The sequence below is a fragment of the Lissotriton helveticus genome, chromosome 1_1 (genome assembly GCF_964261635.1).
Source record: "Lissotriton helveticus chromosome 1_1, aLisHel1.1, whole genome shotgun sequence".
NCBI lineage: Eukaryota > Metazoa > Chordata > Amphibia > Caudata > Salamandridae > Lissotriton > Lissotriton helveticus.
In genome coordinates this window covers 360666101-360692459 of record NC_136057.1, presented here as the reverse complement: position 1 = coordinate 360692459, position 26359 = coordinate 360666101, and the positions used below count along the sequence as shown (strand labels likewise).

At 52.8% G+C, this 26359-nt stretch overlaps 1 protein-coding gene across 2 annotated transcripts in view; it reads left to right on the top strand.

Moving 5' to 3' along the window:
- Positions 1-26359, top strand: part of LOC144808584 (adenosine deaminase 2-like) — a 468380-nt gene that overhangs the window by 88921 nt on the left and 353100 nt on the right. The window lies entirely within an intron of this gene.

The following is a 26359-nucleotide window of genomic DNA, read 5'->3' as shown; positions in this document are numbered from 1 at the left end:
GTCACCCTTCTTCAGCCAGGCTAGCTTGAATCCAGTGGCACAGTGAGCATGGGACCCACGACTGGGCATACCTATCCCACTTAGGGTGAAAAGTGTAACAGCAAACAAATGATGCACGGAATGCTGACAATGCAAACATTCTTCCCCAGTCAAAAGATCTGTGTAAAATCCGACGTTCTTTTGCCCACTACGCCACCCCAGTTTGGACCCAGCCATATGCAAATCAGTCTTGACCCTGTGCCCCATTGGAACAGTCCGGACCAAACTGCCAGGTCAGGCCCTCCCTGGACTGGAAACAAGCATCCTGGGACCGGTTTCAGGGTATGTCACCCTTCTTCAGCCAGGCTAGCTTGAATCCAGTGGCACAGTGAGCAAGGGACCCACGTCTGGGCATACCCATCCCACTTAGGGCGAAAAGTGTAACAGCAAACAAATGATGCACGGAATGCTGACAATGCAAACATTCGCCCCCAGTCGAAAGATCTGGGTTAAATCCGACGTTCTTTTGCCCACTACGCCACCCCAGTTTGGACCCAGCCATATGCAAATCAGTCTTGACCCTGTGGCCCATGGGAACAGTCCAGTCCAAACTGCCAGGCCAGGTCCTCCCTGGACCAGAAACAAGCATCCCATTGGGTACAGAGTCAAGACTGATTTGCATATGGCTTGGTCCAAACCGGAATGGCACGGTGAGCAAAAAAATTATGGATTTAGGCCCAGATCTCTGTACTGGGGTGAATGAATGACATTGTTCTGCATTCTGTCCATCAACTGTTCTTTTTGCAATTGTCACCCCGAGTGGGACGGGTATGCCCAGACGTGGGTCCCGTGCTCTCCATGCCACTGGAGTCAAGCCATCCTGGTTGATGAGGGCTGAAAGCCCGAAACCGGTCCTAGGATGCTTGTATTCAGTCCAAGGAGAGCCTGGCCTGGCAGTTCGGGCTGGAGTGTTCCCATTGGGTGCAGGGTCAAGACTGATTTGCATATGGCTGGGTCCAAACTGGAATGGGATGGTGAGCAAAAAAATGATGGATTTAGGTCCAGATCTCTGTATTGGGGTGAATGTATGACATTGTTCTGCATTCTGTCCATCAATTGTTCTTTTTTTTTTACTGTAAACAGTGCACTGAAAGTTTCTGACACAGGATCACATTTTTGCGACCATGCAACTGTCCTGGTGTAATGATTCAGCAAGCAGAACATTGCAAAAATATGTTTGGAGCTTTCACTGTCCGTCTGACTTGCCCCGTTCAAAGTTGTACTGAGGTACCATCAAGCTCTCCCAATGCATTTAAATCCCACCCTACGCCATAAAGAGCAATTCCAATACTTAGACACCCATTAAGCTCTCACAATACATTTCCATCCTGCCCTGGCCCATGTAAGTAATTCCTGTATGAAGATGACCAACTGGCTCTCACATTGCAATTCTATGCTGACCATCTCCGTGCAAGCAATCCCAGTACTGAGATGCCTTCCAAGCTCTCCCAGTGCATTTCCCTCCTGACCTGCCCCATGTACATCAGTCCCAGTATTGAGACACCCACCAGGCTCTCAGACTGAAGCTAAACTCGGACAAGACAAAGGTCCTCATCTTTGGCTCCACCCCCTCGGTCTGGGACGACTCCTGGTGGCCAACGGCACTAGGAGCACCCCCCACACCCACCAACCACGCATGAAACCTAGGGGTCATCCTCGACCCCACACTCTCCATGACAAAGCAGGTCAACGCCATCTCCTCCTCCTGCTACAACACCCTCCGCATGCTTCGCAGGATCTTCAAGTGGATCCCCGCCAAAACTAGAAGGACGGTCACCCAAGCCCTCGTCAGCAGTAGACTGGACTACGGCAACGCACTCTACGCAGGAGCCCGGCCAAACTTCTGACACGACTCCAACGCATCCAGAACGCCACCGCACGCCTGATCCTCGACATCTCCCGCCGCAGCCACATCACACCCCACCTGAAAGACCTGCACTGGCTCCCCATCAACAAGCGGGATAACCTTCAAACTCCTCGCCCACGCACATAAGGCACTCCACGACACCGGACCAGCATACCTCAACAGATGACTCAGCCTCTACACCTCTGCCCACCAGGTCCGCTCTGCAGACCACGCCCTCGCCATCGTCCCCTGCATCTGAAGAGTGGCCACCGGAGGCAGATCATTCTCCCACCTCGCCCCCAAAACATGGAACACCCTCCCCATTCGCCTGCGACAAACCGAAGACCTTCTAACCTTCAGGAGACTCCTCAATACCTGGCTCTTCGAACAGTAGCAGCTCCCCCCCCCAGCGCCTTGAGACCCTCACGGGTATGTAGTGCGCTTTACAAATGCTATGATTGATTGATTGATCCTTATCTGCCCCATTCAAAACAATCCCAACACTGAGGCACCCACCGAGCTCTCACAGTATGCTCCTAACCTGGCCACACCAATCTGTCCTAATACTGAAATGCCCACCAAGGCCTTGCAATGATATTCTATCCTGACCTGCCACAAGCAATGCAATCCCAGCACTGAGACACCTACTAATGAGTTTTAACCAGACCAGCTCCATTGAAATATAGCCCAGTACTGAGACAGACGCAAGGTCTCACAGTGACTTTCTATCCTAACCAGCTATAGGCAAAGCTACTATCCCAGAACTGAGACCCTTAACTAGCTCTCACACAATCACTTTCTGTCCTGACCGGCCATATGAAAAGCTGTCTCAGTACTGAAAAATCGAGCAACCGCTCAAAGTGACATACTGTCATGACTGGCCCCATGTAAAGCTATCCTAGTACTGAGATACCCGCAAGCGCTCATAATCACTTCCTATCCTGACCATCCTAATGCAAAGCTATCCCCGTACTGAGACACGAAAGCGAGCTCTCATAGTGACTTTCAATCCTGACCACCTACATGCAAAGCTTGGCCAGTACTGAAACATTCTCTGAGCACTCACACGATGCTTTTCTGTCCTAACCACCCAAATGCTCAGCTATCCCAGTACTGATACATCCAATGAGCACTCACACAATGCTTTTCTATCCTACCCAACCACATTTTAATGGTAGGGAGTCCCAGACCTTGGTGGTAAACAGAGAAAGAAGTTTCCCCACTTACCTGCTCTTTGCAATGTGTGTGGGCATAACTTTGAATTTTGTAGAGGACTGAAGGTAAATTCTAGGATTCCACTTTGAACATATACGATGTACAAAAAGTGGGTCCTCATTGAGCAGCGCTCTGTGGATCATGCAAAGGGATTTAAATGGAATGCAATGAAGGGCTCCTTGAGTTAGAACAACATGGACACTTGTCTTGTTGCTGTTGCATTTTTGAGTCACTACAGTGTCTGTAGTGAGTGTTTTGGTAAGACTACTGATGCACTCTTTCCGAACTCAGTTTTAGACTGAACTATGGCGGCCATGATAGGCTGGGAGTATTCTTTCTTGGACTCTTCAAATGAAAAGTCCAGCACTGATAATATGAGCTATTCGAGGTCTCTGACAGGTAAGAGTCCTTGGTGACTCCCAAGGTCCTCACTTGCAAACTTGGTCTGAGCTTCCTCCTATTGTTTAGGCTCAGAGTGGTCTGGGCGCCCATCATCATGACCGCCGTTTTACTTGCAATTAAGTTAAAAAACAGAAGCCAGGTTCTCTCATCGTCCATGAGGCATACTGGGGCAGAGGCCAAGATCACCCTCAAAAACTGACTACACAAGAAGGCCATTCAAGAGGATGAAACGCCGTGGCAGATCCCGGCTCCTAGATGCAATTTGGGCTGCAGTGCACTCAAAAAGTTCCATTCATTTATTCACATTCAACAATACTGTTTTCTACATAGGACATATACTCACAGTTTTGCAGTCGCTACCGCTACACATAAGTGATGTGACTATTATTCAACCCATGGTTTTCATTTTATCCACTCTGGAAGGATGTAAAGCTGTGTTTGCCTTGCCAGCATTCAAACTTACAACCTGCAAATTATGCTCAGATCTCATAAGTAAATGTTCGATTCCACTAAGCAGTCCCATCGTTAAGCCTAAGGTCTTTGTGATGAATTAATGTAAAACAATCTGAAGCTCCATGCCAACAGTCCTGCCAAGTGCCATGCATCACGAGTTATACTAAGATATTTTGGATAAAGTCCTGCATCACCACGGGGTCCCTAATTAGTCACACATATTATCTGAGTTCAGTTGGTAGGGTGGCTTCTTAAGGACAAGGAACGTTTGCAGTCATATGATTAGCTCCGCCTCCTGGATGGGTGCACCAATCCTAGGAGGCGTTTCAGAATGCACATACAGATGAATCCACGTCGCCTGCCCAACGTGCAATGTGCTGCCGATTTTGTTGCTGCTGTGCTTGTGAAGAGAAACATAGTGTGGCTGTGTAACCTCCTTGTCAGTGTACCGACCTGGGTCTTGTTAACCCTTAGCTCAACCCTTGGTATCTGTGGCTGCGAGTAGGCATGATTAAAGAAAGAGTAAAGCATTTGGAAGTACCAAAACCACAGAATAAGTCACATAACGCTAAAAAACTATCACCAGTTTGTAATATTAGATTGCATTTGTATGAATTTTTAGACACCAAAATTAATAAAATCCACTGAAGGGTTCTGGAGATTAAAATTTTTAAGTAAAAAGGAAATCTCATGAACAAGCATCGGTAACTGCAACATTTGAAAACTTTGTAAAACCTTTAAAGAGTTGGATTTGATTCCTCTGGCCCATGTTAGAAGACCAGATTCAAAAGGGGGAAGGTCAGGGGGCTAATGAGGAATAGTAAGACAGTTACCTTGGCTCAAAAGCACCTTGAAGTCCAGTTCTACGCACTATGGCTGATTTGCCATAGACTTCAATATAGTGGTCCTGATTCAAGAGATACAGAATGCTGAAGATGCTGTAAGATGCTATGAAGTCAACGGGGTCGTCCTAGGGCTACTGCTCGGTTCACGGTCCAGGTGGGGCAATTTTTGGCGATAGAGATTGATATCCCTCGAAGTCCTCTTTGGTCCGGCAAAAGTCCAATTGCCACTGAATTACTGGTCTCCAGTCCCAGTGAAACCTGTGGTTCCCTTCGGTGAAGGCTAGTGTCCATCTCGTGTGATTAAACTGCACTCCAATAGCTCTCCCAGTTCCAGCAGACTTGGGTGCAGCGGCCGAGTGAATTGTTTGCTTTTAAAATTGTTCCACCTTTCACAAGCAGAAAACAAGCAGTAAACAACGTTTATTGTATTTTTACAATTGTAGCATTACGTTGTATAATTTGTTTGTATTTGTCTAAAACTTCCTTTATGATTTTGTTATTGCATGATGACTTAAGGTTACTAGATTACTCAATGTCATCAGGGACGCAATGCTCCACCCATGGGTTTATCTTTACAGCTGTGGGGGGGGGGTTAGCCACAATTCATACCTTGCATAAGCACTTCCAGAGTGATTCAAGTGTATTAAAGCATATTAAACTCCATGAGGTAAAATACATAAACCAGAATCATATATGTTCCACTGGATTTCACTCTTTTGGTTCTGACAAGGACCAAGTGAAAAGGCCAATAGGACTGGGCCACATTCAGTCATTTGTTGCTGGCTATTCCCCAGCCATCCTGGCCTTTCACAGTCCCAGGCGAAAGTTATTAATGTAAGGAGTTTCACTACAAACAGATGGCACAAGTCATGTAGCTTAGTGGCCATTAAACAGTAATGTCTGAGCAGGAGGCCACCAGTGAGTTAAAATCTCCATGCACAACAGTGCCTTTTGGAACATTAAAATGGGATAGGGCATGCTTTCAGAGGCACTGGCATGCCTGGCTGCAAACCTCTAATCTGGAGAATACATGGACTAGCAACTAAATTAGTCACTCTGGTCTGGCTTGGGTTTTAATCTTGGCTCCATTTCATTACCATAGTAAATAATTCCCTACACTTCATTTCCCTTCCAAACCAAAGGGCAAGGACCTAGAAATGAGTATTGATCAGGGTCCAAGCCCTCCTTTAATACCTCTGCTGAGGAAGAGGAGAGCCTGGAGGATTCCTGCCCCCACCTGGTACCAGCCTCTCCCAGCCTCTCCCAACCCTTGTTCAGGGCGGCAGCTAAGAACTTCGGGGGTGTGGGGGCTAACATTTTGATGTCAAACTACACTAGGATGCAGTGCCTACACCATGTAAGTGCTCTTGCACTTCCTCATGCTGGAGTAAAATTATGCACGCCGTACTTTAAAGCAAATCCTACATCAGTATCACAATGCACTCTGAAACTGACCATTGAGACATTTGCTTTAGGCAGAAAAGGTATGACTCTGGGTAGACATAAAGTATATGTTCAGGCTTCACATAGCTGAGCTATCTCTCATTCTACCCATGGGTCAGGCACCAGACATCTGCACTATTCCTTATTTAATTTTTTTTAAACAGACTTTATTGACTTTCCATCATCGCCACAACAACGAATAATAAAAGTTAAAACAGCAATTTCAACATCGTACATATTCTCAGTTATATAACAGAATCTGTAATAACTTTGGAATACCAACCCACCCACCACCCCTAGTTGTGTCTATAAATCAGTACATTGAATGCTCGGGTCCCAATCGAAATTGTCCCATTGCAATCAATACCAGATAGTTGGAACCCTTAGTTCTTGATCCAGTGTCAGCCAATGGAGGACAGGCACCCAATTGTCAGGGAATCAAGAATTGTAAGGTTTGTCAAGAAGGGGAAGAACCCAATGGATGCAAATCATTCATATAGGCTGATTAGCTTATTGAATGTTGATTATAAACTTTTGATGAAAATTTGAGCTAATCGTATCACTCCGATACCTCAGAAGATAATTAATATTCATCAGACTGGGTTCATGACTGGCAGGTTGATGTCGTCTAACACAAGTTTTTAGGTCAAAGCCTGGCGTTCACTGCGCAGCAGTGTCGCGCAGGTGAGATTTTTTGATTTCAGTAGTGTGGCTTTAACCCGCCTCTCTCTTCCAATGGCTAGCTCCGTAAATGGAGGCTAGCCATTGGAAGAGAGATGTGGCAATCATTGTGGGAGCAGATTCGTGGGCGTTTCTGTGTTTTTTAAGCCCCGCCCCTTTTTGCCATCATGTAGAGGTGGGCCATTGTGGGTGTTTCCTTTTTTTTTTTTGCCAGGGCTGTTTTTTCGTCAGTCTGTGCCAGATTCTCTGCTCGCTCGCAGTCTCCTCCCTGTGCTCCCACTCTTTAAATGGCCGCCGTGCCGAGAACTCGTTTTACTTTTTACTCTGTCCCTTTAAAACAGCGAGGTGGCTGAGTAAATTATAAGCACACCACTCGCATATGAACGGACGCACATGTGCTCGGGCAGTGTGCCTCGTCGTGCGTGCTCCAGAGGTTGCCATGTGTGCTCAGAGCTCATGGTGTGTTGCCAGCCATGTGCTCTGTTGTTCCTGCGCTCGGCTCTCACAGGAGGGGGCAGTGCTGCTGCAGCCGCCGACCGAACACATGAGGCGAGAAAACACGCAGATGCCAGAAACCTTTCCTCCCCTCCTCCAGCTCGCTGGCACAAAGGCTTGCGTTTCCCCCCTTGTTTTATTTTTTATTCGGGGATGGATGTTTGACTCTCTGGAGCCTCTGAGCGTGGAAAGCCGTGGGCGGCCGCCAGCTCGCTGCGCATAACTGGATTCCCCAGGTAATGTAAACATTGCTTGTTTACGTTTTTCTTATTTTTTATTACTACAGAGGGGCTCGTGGGACCACTGTGAAGAGATGTTTCGATTACTTATAACGGGGTGATGCAAAAGTGGTTCGAGGGCTCCTCCTTTGACCCCTGACACCTACTTCTCGCCGTGCAGAGAGATGTGTTTACTCTTGTTTCCAAAACGCCATATCCTCAGGGCAGGAGTCCGCTTCGAGCCCTTGCTCTGCACGCGTTCTTATTGTTTACATCGTGACGTACACAGATACAATGGCACTCGAGGCTCGCCTCTCGTCGGATCATCTTCCTGCCTCCTGTGACCTCCGAGACCCGGAAGAATGTCACACGAGCCCTAACTCCAGGTAGACTCACACCAACCGCTGTTCCGTGTGTCTCTGGGGGTGAACATACTCGGTCCATAAACTCTGGCCCCAGGAACACCAGGGCCAGACAGCACTGCAGATGTACACTGCTGCCGAAAGAGGGGAGGGGGGGCATCTGACCCAGGCAGTAGAACGAGGGGACAAGACAGTGCTCCCCAGGCAGACAGCAGTCTCCCTTCCTGATGCTTTAAAGCAGCCAATGTGTACTCTGTTTATAGAAGGACCAATAAAACAAAAATACATTATCCGATGAGTGGCATCAGAGAGCGTGGGAAGAAGTTGGGGATGTGAGGCTTGAAAGAAGTTAGGGGCGTGAGGCTTGAAAGAAGTTGGGGGCGTGAGGCTTTGAAAGAAGCTGGGGGCGTGAGGCTTGAAAAGAAGTTAGGGGCGTGAGGCTTGAAAAGAAGTTGGGGGCGTGAGGCTGAAAGAAGTTGGGGGTGTGAGGCTTGAAAGAAGTTGGGGGCCTGAGGCTTGAAAGAAGTTGGGGGCGTGAGGCTGAAAGAAGTTGGCACTCGAGGCTCGCCTCTCGTCGGATCATCTTCCTGCCTCCTGTGCCCTCCGAGACCTGGAAGAATGTCACACGAGCCCTCACTCCAGGTAGACTCACAAGTTGTATGGCTCTACAACGCGTGCTTTTACACCGCGTGCCGTTACAACGCGTTTTTTTCAACGCAAGTCGTTACCACGACTTGCGTTGGAGGGGTGCAGACTTCGGAATTTTTTAATTCACTATTCTAACACCAGCCTACATACAGTAGGGAAGGTGTTGGATAGTAAATTAAAATATTCCTTGTCCTGCAGCGCCCTCCAGCGCAAGTCGTGGTAACGACTTGCGTTGGAAAAACCGCGTTGTAACGGCACGCGGTGTAACAGCCGCGTCGTAAAGGCTGTTCCCCAGACTCACACCACCCGCTGTTCCGGGTGTGTCCTGAAGAGTGCTCTTATTGATGGGTTTGGCCTAACCACTGAGCAATACAGCTTGTTGTTCAGAGATACCCAAAAAAGCTCAGACTCAGGACTGGACTGACTTTGTTGATTGTGCCACTAAGGCTCTGGAGGGTTGGTTGCTGAGAAGTAAAGTTTCAGACTGTACAGGATTGTACAATCTAATAATGAGAGAACAGATCCTTAATAATTGCCAGAACCAGTTGTTACATCAACACCTTATTGACTCAAATCTGACCTCTCCCCAAGAATTGGGAAAGAAGGCAGACAAATGGGTCAGAACAAGGGTTAAGCAGAAACCCCAGAACCATGGAGGTGATCAAAAGAAGGCAGACCAGAAGGGTGGCGATAAGAAAGAAAAATACCAGAAGTCTTCTTCAGGCCCCCAAAATAATTCTAATAAGGAGGGTGGTTCCCAGAATGGAAACAAGAAGAAGAAGAATGATGGACCAAAGAAACCTTGGCGCAATAACTGTAAATCAGTTTCTCACTGGGGTAGTGAGTGCAGTAAGAAAAATCCAGTCCCTACCACTGCAGCCCCTAAGGCACCTTCACCCCCTAGTACAGTCAGCAGTGGTGGTACACAACCCAAGGCTATAGTGGGGTTAACCCTGGGTACTGAGATGGAATCTGGCCTAGTCAGAATCCCTACTCAGGCAGTTCTGCTCTATGATGTGGACATGGCTGTGCCCACTACTATGAGTCCCAATACTTTGGGCAAGTATAGGCAGACGCCTTTAATTAATGAGAAACTGGCTCAGGCTTACAGGGACACATGTGTCAGTGTCACTATGGTGACACCTAACTTTGTGGACCCTGGACAAATTGTACTAGGTGAGAACTACCTAGTGACCAATGCTAGCAAAGCCACTACTACACATAGTGTGGCTGTTGTTAAATTCTCCGGGGGAGGGGTAACTGGCCTCAAGAAGGTTGTTGTGAGTGCAGACCTCCCAGTTGACTGTCTTTTGGGCAATGATCTAGAGAGTTCCTTATGGTCAGAAGTGGAGTATAGGACTCATGCAGAGATGCTAGGTATTTCAGCACATGTCCTTGCTGTAACCAGGTCCCAGGCCAAGAAGTGCCTACCTGAACCTGTGGTGGATCTTGAAACAATAGACCAACCACAACCCAAGAGGAAGAGCAAGAGGGTTAAGGCAGTGCCTTCCCACTTGCCCCAGGTTGAGGATCAGCCCTCTCAGGAGGATGATTTTGTGATCCAAGAGGAGACTGTCCTAGAAGAGCTTGAACCTGATTAGGTTGACCCTCAAAGGCAGATCTGGGGCAGGCTCAGTTAACTTGCCCTTCTCTTGAACCCCTCAGACAGCAGGCTGCTGCTGAGGCTGCTGGAAATGCTCAAGGTACCCATAGAGTGTATTGGGATGATGGGCTCCTTTATTCAGAGGCTAGAGACCCCAAGCCTGGTGCTACCAGGAGGTTGGTTATACCTCTGCAATTTAGGGGCTTCCTTCTCACCTTGGCCCATGATATTCCATTAGCAGGACACTTAGGCCAGACTAAGACTTAGGAAAGACTTGTCCCACACTTTCACTGGCCTCACATGTCAGAGAACATCAAGGAGTTTTGTCGCTCATGTGACACCTGCCAAGCCAGTGGCAAATCAGGTGGCACCACAAAGGCCCCCCTTATACCACTACCTGTGGTGGGGGTGCTCTTTGAGAGAGTTAGGATAGACATTGTTGGACCAATGGATCCCCCAACAGCATCTGGGCACAGATTTATCCTGGTGGTAGTGGATCATGCCACCAGGTACCCAGAAGCAATTCCCCTGAGGACCACAACAGCTCCTGTTGTGGCAAGGGCCCTACTTGGAGTTTTCTCCAGAGTGGGCTTTCCAAAGGAGGTCCTTTCAGACAGAGGTACCAACGTCATGTCTGGATACTTAAAAGCAATGTGGAAAGAGTGTGGAGTAAACTATAAGTTTACCACACCCTACCATCCACAGTGCAATGGGCTTGTTGAAAGGTTCAACAAGACCCTAAAGGGAATGATAAAAGGGTTACCTGAAAAGCTTAGGCGAAGATGGGACATCCTTTTACCCTGCCTGCTCTTTGCTTACAGAGAGGTCCCACAGAAGGGGGTTGGCTATAGCCCTTTTGAACTTTTGTTTGGCCACCCTCTGAGGGGTCCATTGTGTCTGGTGAAGGAAGGATGGGAGTTACCTCTCAAAATGCCTAAACTTGATATTGTGGACTATGTACTTGGTCTCCGCTCCAGGATTGCTGAGTACATGGAGAGAGCAATCAAAAACCTGGAGGCCAGCCAAGAATTACAGAAAGCTTGGCATGACCAAAAGGCTGTTCTGACTGAATACCAGCCAGGGCAGAAGGTGTGGGTGTTGGAGCCAGTGGCCCCAGCAGCTCTCCAAGACATATGGTCTGGACCCCACACCATACTTGAGAAAAAGGGAGAGGTCACCTACTTGGTGGACCTTGGCACCCCTAGGAGCCCCCACAGGGTGCCCTATGTAAACAGATTGAAACCATATGTGGACAGGGCACACATGGGTTTACTCATGGCTACAGATGGGAACCAGGAGGAAGAGAGTGACCCTCTCCCAGACCTGTTATCCCAAAACCCTGATGATGGTTCAGTGGATGGAGTAGCCTTGGCAGGCAGCCTCTCTGACCAGCAGCAATGGGACTGCAGACAAGTGTTGCAGGCTCATAGACATATGTTTTCTCTTACACCCAGTCAAACTAACTGGTGCACCCATGAGGTGGACACTGGTGACAGTCTGCCTGTGAATAATACAATCTACAGGCAACCTGACCATGTCAGGGATTTTATAAAGGCTGTGGTGCAGAAAATGCTTGAACTTGGAGTTATTAAGCCATCAGAGAGCCCCTGGGCCAGCCCAGTAGTCCTTGTGCCAAAACCTCATACCCAAGATGGAAAGAGAGAAATGAGATTTTGTGTGGACTATAGAGGTCTCAATGCTGTCGCTAGGACAGATGCTCATCCTATTCCAAGGGCAGACGAGCTCATAGATAAATTGGCTTCTGCCAAATTTCTGAGCACATTTGATCTGACAGCTGGCTATTGGCAAATCAGGTTAGCTGAGGAGTCTAAGGCCAAAACATCATTCTCTACCCCCAGTGGACATTATCAGTTTGTGGCGATGCCCTTTAGTTTGAAGAATGCACCTGCCACTTTCCAAAGGTTGGTGAATCAAGTCCTTGCTGGGGTGGATGACTTTTGTGCAGCATATCTAGATGATATTGCTGTCTTCAGCTCCATCTGGGAGGATCACCTGATCCACCTGAAGAAAGTTCTAGAGGCCCTGCAAAAGGCAGGCCTGACTATCAAGGCTACCAAGTGCCAGGTAGGGCAGAGCAAGGTTGTGTACCTGGGCCACCTAGTAGGTGGGGGTCAGGTTCAACCATTGGAGAGCAAGATCCAGGCCATACAGGACTGGGCTCCTCCAACTACCCAGACACAAGTCAGAGCCTTCTTGGGCCTTACTGGGTATTACAGGAAATTTGTAAAGAACTATGGGTCCATTGTGACACCATTGAATGATCTGACATCCAAGAAGATGCCCAAAAAGGTTCAGTGGACAGTTAACTGTCAAAGGGCATTTGATGACCTGAAGAAGGCCATGTGCTCTGCACCTATCCTGAAGAGTCCTGACTACTCCAAAGAGTTCATTGTCCAAACAGATGCTTCTGAGTTAGGGGTGGGAGCTGTGCTTTCACAACTTAATGTAGATGGTTAAGACCAGCCCATTGCTTTTATTAGCAGAAGGCTGACCCCTAGAGAGAAACGTTGGTCAGCCATTGAGAGGGAGGCCTTTGCTGTGGTTTGGGCCCTGAAGAAGTTAAGACCATACTTGTTTGGCACTCACTTCCTAATTCAGACAGACCATAAGCCCCTCTTGTGGCTTAATCAGATGAAGGGTGAAAATCCCAAACTACTCAGGTGGTCCATTTCCCTACAGGGGATGGGCTTTACAGTGGAGCACAGACCAGGGACTGACCATGGCAATGCAGATGGTCTCTCCAGGTACTTCCACTTAGAACATGAAGACTTATCTGGTCAAGGTTAAGTTTAATGTCCCTGCGTTTGGGGGGGTATGTAGGAGAGTAGGGTCTGCTTTCCTATGGTCACCCCAATTTTTGCTTTTTGCTTCACTGGTTTTCGACTCAATCTGGCTGTGGGAGTACATGAGGGGGTTACTTTGGTACACAATTCCCAAATGAGACACTTTAGCCATAACGTATTACGGGAGACGAAGACGAAAAAGAATAAGGGTAATTTCTTTTTATTTGTAGTTTGTCAAACTTAACTCGTCCAGGGATGATGGGTGCACATTAATTAGTGTGTCTGTTATGTTAATTAGTGCCGATCTTTGTCTCGCTCTTAATGGGGACAATGCAGACAGAGAGGTCTTTTACAGTCTACTTGTCGTTGGGGGTGGGTAGGTCTCCTAGTGTCTCGTCGTATTGTTGGCCCATCCACTCCCTACCACGTTCGCAGAATCATTAGCCTGTTTGTGGGGGGCTGTTAATGATTTTACTTGGGCTCGGTGTGTGTTTTTTTCCCTCGGTGTATGCCTGCGGCGGTGCCTAAATCTTGCATGCAGTCAAAAGATATGTGGCCTAGCGGTGCAGTTTACTAAGATGGCTGCCTCCCCTCCAGCAGATGTCATACAGTGATATGTCATGTTCGCGTTTTGGAGTAGTGCAGCGTTCACTGACTAGTCACTTGTTTAGGGCTCGTGCAGAGTGAGTGCGAGAGCGACAGTGAGTGCAGAGTGAGTGCGAGAGCGACAATGAGTGCAGAGTAGAGTGAGTGCGAGTGACAGTGAGTGCAGAGTGAGTGGGAGAGCGACAGTGAGTGCAGAGTAGAGTGAGTGCGAGTGACAGTGAGTGCAGAGTGAGTGCCAGAGTCACAGTGAGTGCAGAGTCACAGTGAGTGTAGAGTGAGTGCAGAGTGACAGTGAGTGCAGAGTGAGTGCAGAGTGACTGTGAGTGCAGAGTGAGTGCGAGAGCGACTGTGAGTGCAGAGTGAGTGTGAGTGCAGAGTGAGTGCGAGAACGACAGTGAGTGCAGAGTGAGTGCGAGAGTGACAGTGAGTGCAGAGTGAGTGCGAGAGTGACAGTGAGTGCAGTGAGTGCGAGAGTGACAGTGAGTGCAGAGTGAGTGCGAGAGCGACAGTGAGTGCAGAGTGAGTGCGAGAGTGACAGTGAGTGGAGAGTGACAGTGAGTGCAGTGAGTGCGAGAGTGACAGTGAGTGCAGAGTGAGTGCGAGAGTGACAGTGAGTGCAGAGTCACTGAGAGAGTGACAGTGAGTGCAGAGTGAGTGCGAGAGTGAGAGTGAGGGCAGAGTGAGTGCAGAGTGAGTGCCAGAGTGACAGTGAGTGCAGAGTAGTGAGTGCAGATTGGTGAGTGCAGAGTGAGTGCCAGAGTGACAGTGAGTGCAGAGTGAGTGCCAGAGTGACAGTGAGTGCAGAGTGACAGTGAGTGCAGAGTGACAGTGAGTGCAGAGTGACAGTGAGTGCAGAGTGAGTGCAGAGTGAGTGCAGAGTGAGTGCGAGAGTGACTGTGAGTGCCAGAGTGACCTTGAGTGCAGAGTGAGTGCGAGAGTGACTGTGAGTGCCAGAGTGACTGTGAGTGCAGAGTGAGTGCGAGAGTGACAGTGAGTGCAGAGTGAGTGCAGAGTGAGTGCAGAGTGACAGTGAGTGCAGAGTCACTGCGAGAGTGACAGTGAGTGCAGAGTGAGTGCGAGGGTGACAGTGAGTTCAGAGTGAGTGCAGAGTGAGTGGAGAGTGACAGTGAGTGCAGAGTCACTGCGAGAGTGACAGTGAGTGCAGAGTGAGTGCGAGGGTGACAGTGAGTGCAGAGTGAGTGTGAGAGTGACTGTGAGTGCAGAGTGAGTGCAGAGTGAGTGCGAGAGTGACTGTGAGTGCAGAGTGAGTGCGAGAGTGACAGTGAGTGCAGAGTGAGTGCCAGAGTGACAGTGAGTGCAGAGTGAGTGCCAGAGTGCAGAGTGAGTGCAGAGTAAGTGCCAGAGTGGCAGTGAGTGCAGAGTCACAGTGAGTGCAGAGTGAGTGCAGAGTGACAGTGAGTGCAGAGTGACAGTGAGTGCAGAGTGAGTGCGAGAGTGACTGTGAGTGCAGAGTGAGTGCCAGAGTGGCTGTGAGTGCAGAGTGAGTGCAGAGTGACTGTGAGTGCAGAGTGAGTGCAGAGTGAGTGCGAGAGTGACTGTGAGTGCAGAGTGAGTGCGAGAGTGACTGTGAGTGCAGAGTGAGTGCAGAATGAGAGTGCTTTCCTATGGTCACCCCAATTTTTGCTTTTTGCTTCACTGGTTTTCGACTCAATCTGGCTGTGGGAGTACATGAGGGGGTTACTTTGGTACACAATTCCCAAATGAGACACTTTAGCCATAACGTATTACGGGAGACGAAGACGAAAAAGAATAAGGGTAATTTCTTTTTATTTGTAGTTTGTCAAACTTAACTCGTCCGGGGATGATGGGCGCACATTAATTAGTGTGTCTGTTATGTTAATTAGTGCCAATCTTTGTCTCGCTCTTAATGAGGACAATGCAGACAGAGAGGTCTTTTACAGTCTACTTGTCGTTGGGGGTGGGTAGGTCTCCTAGTGTCTCGTCGTATTGTTGGCTCATCCACTCCCTACCACGTTAGCAGAATCATTAGCCTGTTTGTGGGGGGCTGTTAATGATTTTACTTGGGCTCGGTGTGTGTTTTTTTTCCCTCGGTGTATGCCTGCGGCGGTGCCTAAATCTTGCATGCAGTCAAAAGATATGTGGCCTAGCGGTGCAGTTTACTAAGATGGCTGCCTCCCCTCCAGCAGATGTCATACAGTGATATGTCATGTTCGCGTTTTGGAGTAGTGCAGCGTTCACTGACTAGTCACTTGTTTAGGGCTCGTGCAGAGTGAGTGCGAGAGCGAAAGTGAGTGCAGAGTGAGTGCGAGAGCGACAATGAGTGCAGAGTAGAGTGAGTGCGAGTGACAGTGAGTGCAGAGTGAGTGTGAGAGCGACAGTGAGTGCAGAGTAGAGTGAGTGCGAGTGACAGTGAGTGCAGAGTGAGTGCCAGAGTCACAGTGAGTGCAGAGTCACAGTGAGTGTAGAGTGAGTGCAGAGTGACAGTGAGTGTAGAGTGACTGTGAGTGCAGAGTGAGTGCAGAGTGACAGTGAGTGCAGAGTGACTGTGAGTGCAGAGTGAGTGCGAGAGCGACTGTGAGTGCAGAGTGAGTGTGAGTGCAGAGTGAGTGCGAGAGCGACAGTGAGTGCAGAGTGAGTGCGAGAGTGACAGTGAGTGCAGAGTGAGTGCGAGAGTGACAGTGAGTGCAGTGAGTGCGAGAGTCACAGTGAGTGCAGAGTCACAGTGAGTGCAGAGTAGAGTGAGTGCGAGTGACAGTGAGAGCAGAGTGAGTGCCAGAGTCACAGTGAGTGCAGAGTCACAGTGAGTGTAGAGTGAGTGCAGAGTGACAGTGAGTGCAGAGTGACTGTGAGTGCAGAGTGAGTGCAGAGTGAGTGCGAGAGCGACTGTGAGTGCAGAGTGAGTGTGAGTGCAGAGTGAGTGCGAGAGCGACAGTGAGTGCAGAGTGAGTGCGAGAGTGACAGTGAGTGCAGAGTGAGTGCGAGAGTGACAGTGAGTGCAGTGAGTGCGAGAGTGACAGTGAGTGCAGAGTGAGTGCGAGAGCGACAGTGAGTGCAGAGTGAGTGCGAGAGTGACAGTGAGTGCAGAGTGAGTGCGAGAGTGACAGTGAGTGCAGAGTCACTGAGAGAGTGACAGTGAGTGCAGAGTGAGTGCGAGAGTGAGAGTGAGGGCCGAGTGAGTGCAGAGTGAGTGCCAGAGTGACAGTGAGTACAGAGTAGTGAGTGCAGATTGGTGAGTGCAGAGTGAGTGCCAGAGTGACAGTGAGTGCAGAGTGAGTGCCAGAGTGACAGTGAGTGCAGCGTGACAGTGAGTGCAGCGTGACAGTGAGTGCAGAGTGACAGTGAGTGCAGAGTGACAGTGAGTGCAGAGTGAGTGCAGAGTGAGTGCGAGAGTGACTGTGAGTGCCAGAGTGACTGTGAGTGCAGAGTGAGTGCGAGAGTGACTGTGAGTGCCAGAGTGACTGTGAGTGCAGAGTGAGTGCGAGAGTGACAGTGAGTGCAGAGTGAGTGCAGAGTGAGTGCAGAGTGACAGTGAGTGCAGAGTCACTGCGAGAGTGACAGTGAGTGCAGAGTGAGTACGAGGGTGACAGTGAGTTCAGAGTGAGTGCAGAGTGAGTGGAGAGTGACAATGAGTGCAGAGTCACTGCGAGAGTGACAGTGAGTGCAGAGTGAGTGCGAGGGTGACAGTGAGTGCAGAGTGAGTGCAGAGTGAGTGCGAGAGTGACTGTGAGTGCAGAGTGAGTGCAGAGTGAGTGCGAGAGTGACTGTGAGTGCAGAGTGAGTGCGAGAGTGACAGTGAGTGCAGAGTGAGTGCCAGAGTGACAGTGAGTGCAGAGTGAGTGCCAGAGTGCAGAGTGAGTGCAGAGTAAGTGCCAGAGTGGCAGTGAGTGCAGAGTCACAGTGAGTGCAGAGTGAGTGCAGAGTGACAGTGAGTGCAGAGTGAGTGCAGAGTGACAGTGAGTGCAGAGTGAGTGCGAGAGTGACTGTGAGTGCAGAGTGAGTGCCAGAGTGGCTGTGAGTGCAGAGTGAGTGCAGAGTGACTGTGAGTGCAGAGTGAGTGCACAGTGAGTGAGAGAGTGACTGTGAGTGCAGAGTGAGTGCGAGAGTGACAGTGAGTGCAGAGTGAGTGCGAGAGTGACAGTGAGTGCAGAGTGAGTGCCAGAGTGCAAAGTAAGTGCAGAGTGGGTGCCAGAGTGACAGTGAGTGCAGAGTCACAGTGGGTGCAGAGTGAGTGCAGAGTGACAGTGAGTGCAGAGTGAGTGCAGAGTGACAGTGAGTGCAGAGTGAGTGCGAGAGTGACTGTGAGTGCAGAGTGAGTGCCAGAGTTACTGTGAGTGCAGAGTGAGTGCAGAGTGACTGTGAGTGCAGAGTGAGTGCAGAGTGAGTGCGAGAGTGACTGTGAGTGCAGACTGAGTGCAAGAGTGACTGTGAGTGCAGAGTGAGTGCAGAGTGAGAGTGATTGCAGAGTGAGAGTGAGTGCAGAGTGAGAGTGAGCGCAGAGAGAGCAGGGTACGCTTACACGGTGCACTGACACACAGGAGCTAAAACAAAGTACAGCTGAACACATGTCTTGGGAGCTTCATGGAGGCAGCCGGCCCTCTGTGAGGGGAGCAGAAAGGAGGGGACGCTCCAACCATTCAAGCGCAACTACTCACAACCTACTGTACGATAACAACACAGGCCAAAGGGCAGAGCTAGGTCTTTTCGCATTACGTAGGGTGAGCCGTGTGTGAGCGTGCAGGGTGAACAGTGTGTGAGCGTGCAGGCTGAGCAGTGTGTGAGCATGCAGGGTGAACAGTGTGTGAGTATGCAGGGTGAGCAGTGTGTGAGCGTGCAGGGTTAACAGTGTGTGAGTGTGTTGGGTGAGCATTGTGAGTGTGTAGGGTGAGCATTGTGACTGTGTAGGGTGAGCATTGTGAGTGTGTAGGGTGAGCAGTGTGTGAGTGTGTAGTGTGTGAGTGTGTAGAGTGAGCAGTGTGTGAGTGTGCAGGGTGAGCAGTGTGTGAGTGTGCAGGGTGAGCAGTGTGTGCAGGGTGAGCAGTGTGAGAGTGTGCGGTGAACAGTGTGAGTGTGTAGGGTGAACAGTGTGTGAGTGTGCAGGGTGAACATTGGGTGAGTATGTAGGGTGAAAAGTGTGTGAGTGTGCAGGGTACGAAAACTCGAAGTAAGTCCACCACACACACACACACATAAGACCCCACACATAAGACCCCACACATAAGACCCCACACATAAGACCCCACACATAAGACCCCACACACTCACCACCACACACTCACCACCACACACTCTGTGCAAACTTACACACACTCACCACCACACACTCACAACCACACACGCAAGCACACACACACACAACCACACCGTCAGTGCAAACCTTCACCAGACACAGACACCATAAGTCGTCTGTGCAGGCTTCCACCAGGGACACACCACCAGATGTCAGTGCACGCTTTCACCAGGCACACACACCACCAGCCGTCAGTGCACGCTTTCACCAGGCACACACACCACCAGCCGTCAGTGCACACTTTCACCAGGCACACACACCACCAACCGTCAGTGCACGGTTTTAGCAGGTACACACACCACCAGCCGTCAGTGCAGGCTTCCACCAGGCACACACACCTCCAGCCGGCAGTGCACGCTTCCACCAGGCACACACACCACCAGCGATCAGTGCACGCTTCCACCAGGCACACACACTGTTAGACGGAGACCTGGAGGGTCGGCCGAGCACAGTGATCGCACAGACAGGTAACTTCCCCCCCACAGATGGACACCACACAAAGATCAGGGTAACACCTTTTATAGGCACTTCTGGTAGTAGAGTGGTGCGATACAAGGCGATCAGGACACGATGATCCTCTCAATTCTAGTCTCTAGTAAGGGAAGGGGGTAGCGGGACAGTCTTGGTACCTACGGGTACTGAGGTGTAACGGTGATAGCTCACAATCCTCGAGCTCGGTGTTCGGATGGGTCGGACCGCGGCAGCGCCGGCAGGTCCCGAAGAGGTCGTAGGTGGCAACGGGCCGCGGCAGCGCCAGCAGGTCCCAACGAGGATGAAGGTTACAACGGGCCGCGGCAGCGCCAGCAGGTCCCACGAGGATGGAGGTTACTACGGGCCGCGGCAGCGCCAGCAGGTCCCACGAGGATGAAGGTTGCAGAGGGCCGCGGCAGCGCCAGCAGGTCCCACGAGGATGAAGGTTGCAGAGGGCCGCGGCAGCGCCAGCAGGTCCCACGAGGATGAAGGTTGCAGAGGGCCGCGGCAGCGCCAGCAGGTCCCACGAGGATGAAGGTTGCAGAGGGCCGCGGCAGCGCCAGCAGGCAGGACAATAGTTCACAAGGCAGGGCTGTGGCAGCGCCAGCAGTCCGTCAAGGATGAGTTCTTCTCGGTGTCTCTCGACTCCAGGATACAACTGCCTTCCTGTCCTGGGGCTGCCTCAGTTATAGGTCTGGCGCCCTTTGATGTCCGGACCCTCGCTCTTGGAGGTCGGGAGGTCTGGGATGAGGGAGTCCAGACACCCAGCAGGGGGGCGGAGCCAGCGCCCAAGGAGGTTGGGGGTGCTCGGCACCTGGCGGGGGAGAGCCATCGACACTTCGTACTCCCATTGACCTGCCAAGTGGGCCGTTCACCTCCTGGGTGGAGGGTGGTGCCGGGATGTCGGGGCCTGGCCAGGCCCAGGGTTGGGGTCGGGCTGAGGCCGCGCGGCCGCGTGGTGCCGTGTCCAAGATGGCGGCTGGGCCGGGCAATGGTGCTGACGGGGGCCCGGGCCCTGTCCTGCGGGGAGGGAGCGAGCCCTTCACGTGGCCTGTCCAACATGCGTCCCCCCCAGCTGAAGGCGGGGAGAGTCACCCATCTTCTTGGGGACTTTCCTCGTCGAGGCGGAAAAAGCGGGACAGGCCATCCGCGTTGGCGTGGTCTTGGCCAGGGCGATGTTCCACAGTGAAGTCCATCCCCTGCAGGGAGATGGACCATCGCAATAGTTTGGGGTTCTCCCCCCGCATCTGCATGAGCCATTGCAGGGGCCGATGGTCCGTCTGTACCCGGAAATGGGTTCCGAAGAGGTATGGCCGGAGCTTCTTGAGGGCCCATACCACCGCGAAGGCCTCTCGCTCAATGGTGCTCCAGCGCTGTTCTCGGGGCAGTAGGCGTCTGCTGATGAAGGCCACTGGTTGGTCCACTCCTTCGGGGTTCAGTTGGGAGAGGACGGCCCCAATACCATGGTCGGAGGCATCGGTCTGTACGATGAACTCGCGGCTGTAGTCGGGAGCCTGGAGCACAGGAGCGGTGCACATGGCGGCCTTCAGCGTCTCGAAGGCTGCTTGACAGTCGGGAGTCCAGTTGACTCTTTTTGGGTGGTTCTTAGACGTGAGCTCCGTGAGGGGCCCCACAATGCTGCCATAGTCCCTTACAAACCGCCGGTAGTATCCAGTGAGCCCCAGGAAGGCTCGGACCTCGGTTTGTGTCTCGGGGGGTTGCCAGGACTGAATGGCAGCCACCTTCAGTTGGAGGGGGGCCACCAGACCGCTCCCCACTTGGTGTCCGAGGTAGGTCACGGACCCCTGGCCGATTTGGCACTTGCTGGCCTTTATGGTGAGGCCGGCCTGTTGGAGGGCCTGCAGGACCTCTCTGAGGTGGTGGAGGTGATCCGCCCAGTGGCGGCTGTATACCGCGATGTCGTCCAGGTAGGCGGAGCTGAATTCTTCGAGGCCCGCCAATACCTGGTTCACCAGTCTTTGAAAAGTGGCTGGAGCGTTTTTCATGCCGAAGGGCATCACTCTGAAATGGTAGTGCCCATCCGGGGTGGAGAAAGCGGAACGTTCTTGGGCTCTGGGGGTGAGGCCGATCTGCCAGTAGCCCGCTGTCAGGTCGAAGATGCTTAGGTAGCGGGCTGCCCCCATGCGGTCGACTAGTTCATCTGCTCGGGGGATAGGGTGAGCGTCGGTTCGGGTGACCGCGTTCAGACCCCGATAGTCAATGCAGAACCGGAGTTCAGGGGTGGTGCCCGGGGCCGCGGCCTTGGGGACCAGGACGACCGGGCTGGCCCAGGGACTGTCCGAAGGTTCGATGACTCCGAGGGCGAGCATCTTGGAGACTTCTTTTTGGATGCATGTACGTACCCGATCCGGTACTCGGTACGGCCGGTGTCGAACAGGAGGACTGTCCCCCGTGTCCACGTCGTGCAGGCACCAGGAGGTGACTCCGGGTGCGAGAGAGAACAGGTTTGCGAACGGCAGCAGGAGGGCCCGGCAATCTTGACGCTGCTCTGGGGTCAGGGCCTCAGAGAGTCGGACCCCGTCCACCGAACCATCTCTTTCCCGGGTCCTCAGTAGGTCAGGGAGGGGCTCGGAGTCTCCTTCCGCGCCACTGTCGGTAGCCATCAGCAGGCTGAGTTCCGAGCGCATGAAGTGGGGTTTGAGCCTGTTGGCATGGAGGACCCGGAGGGGGTTCCGGGGGGACTCCAGGTCGATGAGATAGGTGACGGGGCTCCTGCGCTCGATCACCTTGAAGGGCCCCGTCCATTTGTCCTGCAAGGCACATGGTTCGATGGGGGACATCACCCATACCTGCTGACCCGGTTCAAACTCGATGGAGGAGGCATGTTGGTCGTACCACTTCTTCATGTCCTCTTGACTGGCCTCCAGATGGGCTTTAGCGATCTCCCTGAATTTCCGGGTCTGATTACGGAGGGTCAGGAGGTATTTGTAGACGTCCGGAGGGGTCTTTAGGGGGGCCATCTCCCATTCCTCCTTCACTAGGCTGAGAGGCCCGCGAACGGGGTGTCCGTACAGGAGTTCGAAGGGGCTGAAGCCGAGGGACTTCTGGGGGACTTCTCGGTAGGCGAAGAGGAGGCACGGTAGTAGCACGTCCCACTGGCGGCGTAGGGGTTCTTCCAGCCCCATGATCATCCCCTTGAGGGTGCGGTTGAACCGCTCGACCAGTCCGTTCCCCTGGGGGTGATAGGGGGTGGTGAATCGGTAAGTGACTCCGCACTGCTGCCAGAGGGATTTCATATACTTTGAAATAAAGTTCGTACCCCTGTCGCTGACGACTTCCCGGGGGAAGCCCACTCGAGAGAAGATCCCCATCAAGGCTCGACCCACTACTGGGGCTGTTATCGTACGAAGGGGGACCGCCTCAGGATAGCGGGTAGCGTGATCCACCAGGACCAGGATGAAGCGATGTCCCTGTGCTGTTCGGGGGTCCAGGGGCCCCACAATGTCTATTCCCACCCTTTCGAACGGGGTGGTCACCACGGGGAATGGTTGTAGGGGTGCCTTGAGTTTGCGGCCGCTCTTCCCACTGGCCTGGCAGGTCGGGCAGGACCGGCAATGGTTGGATACGTCATTTCTCATTTTGGGCCAAAAAAAGTGAGTCACCAGGCGGTGGTAGGTCTTGTCTTGGCCCAGGTGCCCGGCCAGGGGGACATCATGGGCTAGGTTCAACAGGAAGTCTCTGAAGTGGAGGGGCACCACCAGCACTCGCCCGGCCCCCAGTTCTGCGATTTTCTGTTCGCTGTACAAGAGATCATTGTCCCAATAAACCCAGTGGGCCCCGGTGGTGTCTCCTTGGCTCTGGGCGAGCGCTTGCTGTCGCAATCCCTCGAGGGAGGGGCAGGTCTTTTGTTCCTGCCGGAATTGTTCCTGGGTGGGCCCCCCTTCTTGACGCCACTGAGCCAGGTCGGGAAGCTCGGGGGGCGGTGTGGACCCCTCTGGGGTGGGGTCCGGGTGGTCGGTCTGGAGGAAGTCTTCTTCTGGAGTGATCGAGGGCGGAGGTGCTGCCCCTTCTGGTTCTTCTGGTCTAGGGATGGTGCGGGTGGCCATGGACCGGGTGGTTACGCACGCCCAGTCCGGGAGACCCAACATCCCCAGATGCTCTCTTCTTTCCACAGCGGCACACGGGGAGCTCTCGAGATCGTTCCCCAGGAGGCAGTCTACGGGGGCATCGTCACGGACAGTTACTTTCAGCATGCCGGACACTCCTCCCCATTCGAAGGGGACGCAGGCCATCCGACACAGGCTCTCCGAGTTATCTGCCGATCGGACGGGGCAAAGTACGTTTGGTAGGATTTGTTCTGGGGTCACCAGGTGACAGCGGACGGCCGTCACACTGGCCCCGGTGTCACGCAGGGCCTCGGCCTTGCGCCCATTGATGCTCACCCATTGGCTGTACTTCCGAGTGTTGGCGGGCAGGGGAGTCCGCGGGACCATGTCTCTTCCTCCTAGGCATGCCAGGGTCATGGCGGCGGGTTCCCACTCGAACTGCTCCGACTCATAGGTTTCCGTGTCTTCGGAGACTTGTTCTTCTCCCAGGGCGGCGGCCGCCATCTGGCGGGGCCCGGGGGCCTGGTTCTTCGGGCAGGTCGGGTCACTGGCATAGTGGCCGACTCGCTGGCATCGATGACACGTCACGTTAGCTCGGAACCCCGGGCGCATCGGGGGGTTTCCCCGGCCTGCTGGGGCCGGGGTGGCGTTAGTGGGTGCGGCCGGGACGGCGTCTCTGCCCCGGCCCGGGCCTCCTCCTCCTCCTCGGGGACGATGATGACCTTGGTTGGTTCTGTTCTGCTCATTCGGCGCACTCCGGGCCACTCGGGTGCTCTCCCACCGGTCAGCCTCGGTGGCGAGCTGCCGGGGTTCAGTCAATTTACTGTCGAGGAGGTGCTGCCTGAGCTCGACGAAGCAGTTGTTGGAGAGGTGCTCCCACACAATGATATTGAAGAGTTGTTCGTAAGTGGTTACGTTGTTACCCTTGATCCACCCCTCGAAGGCTCGGCTGAAATAGTTCACGTATTCCAACCACGTCGTACCTGGGATCCGGGTGCAGTTGCGGAACCTCTGGCGGTACATTTCGGGTGTAAGCCCATATCGACTGAGGAGGGCGGCCTTCATGTGGTCATAGGACGTCATTTGATGGTCCGGAAGCTGCAGCAGGGCATCACGACCCTCGTTGACGAATCTCCCCCATAGACCGGCTCCCCAGTCACTTCGAGCGACCCGGTGGGCGGTCATGGCAATCTCATAGGCCTTGAACCACTGCTGTATGTCGTCATTCCGGTGATATTCTCGGACCACATCCTTGGGGATGTGGACCTTCTGCTCGGTAGGACCCGGGGAGTGCGGTTGCTCGGGCACCCCTAGGTTTTTGTTCAGTTTGCGTATTTCTATTTCCGCTAGTTTGCACTCGTGCTCGTATGCCAGTCTTTTTTCTTCGAGGTCTCTCTGTCTCTGTTTTTCCTCTCGCTCTTCTCTGAGCCGTAAGTGTTCTAAGTTTATTTTTTGTTCCGCCAGTTTCAATTCTCCGTCTAATCTGAGTCGTGCCAAGTCTAACTCGTGTAATCTATTTTTTTCCCGCTCTTGGATCTCTTCACGGGAAGGGCCTGTTCTCCGTTCCTCCGTCCGGGTGGTGTTGACTTCCGGGGCTGCGGGGTCCCGGGGGGTTGCGGTATTTGTCTCTGCCCAGGCCTCTAGGGCGTTTTTGAAGTCTTCTTTTGTGCTTAGCCCGGTGGTAGCAATGCCTAAGTCCATGCAAAATTGTTTGAGCTCTCGGTGGTTGTATTCTTCCAGCTTTTCCATCTGGAACTTCTCCGCCGATCCGCTCTCTTTGGTCGTCATTGTGGTTTTAGTCGTAGGGTGAGTTACTGTCTGTACGGTACGCGTTGGTTCGGATCCCACCGCTGCCACCAATGTTAGACGGAGACCTGGAGGGTCGGCCGAGCACAGTGATCGCACAGACAGGTAACTTCCCCCCCACAGATGGACACCACACAAAGATCAGGGTAACACCTTTTATAGGCACTTCTGGTAGTAGAGTGGTGCGATACAAGGCGATCAGGACACGATGATCCTCTCAATTCTAGTCTCTAGTAAGGGAAGGGGGTAGCGGGACAGTCTTGGTACCTACGGGTACTGAGGTGTAACGGTGATAGCTCACAATCCTCGAGCTCGGTGTTCGGATGGGTCGGACCGCGGCAGCGCCGGCAGGTCCCGAAGAGGTCGTAGGTGGCAACGGGCCGCGGCAGCGCCAGCAGGTCCCAACGAGGATGAAGGTTACAACGGGCCGCGGCAGCGCCAGCAGGTCCCACGAGGATGGAGGTTACTACGGGCCGCGGCAGCGCCAGCAGGTCCCACGAGGATGAAGGTTGCAGAGGGCCGCGGCAGCGCCAGCAGGTCCCACGAGGATGAAGGTTGCAGAGGGCCGCGGCAGCGCCAGCAGGTCCCACGAGGATGAAGGTTGCAGAGGGCCGCGGCAGCGCCAGCAGGTCCCACGAGGATGAAGGTTGCAGAGGGCCGCGGCAGCGCCAGCAGGCAGGACAATAGTTCACAAGGCAGGGCTGTGGCAGCGCCAGCAGTCCGTCAAGGATGAGTTCTTCTCGGTGTCTCTCGACTCCAGGATACAACTGCCTTCCTGTCCTGGGGCTGCCTCAGTTATAGGTCTGGCGCCCTTTGATGTCCGGACCCTCGCTCTTGGAGGTCGGGAGGTCTGGGATGAGGGAGTCCAGACACCCAGCAGGGGGGCGGAGCCAGCGCCCAAGGAGGTTGGGGGTGCTCGGCACCTGGCGGGGGAGAGCCATCGACACTTCGTACTCCCATTGACCTGCCAAGTGGGCCGTTCACCTCCTGGGTGGAGGGTGGTGCCGGGATGTCGGGGCCTGGCCAGGCCCAGGGTTGGGGTCGGGCTGAGGCCGCGCGGCCGCGTGGTGCCGTGTCCAAGATGGC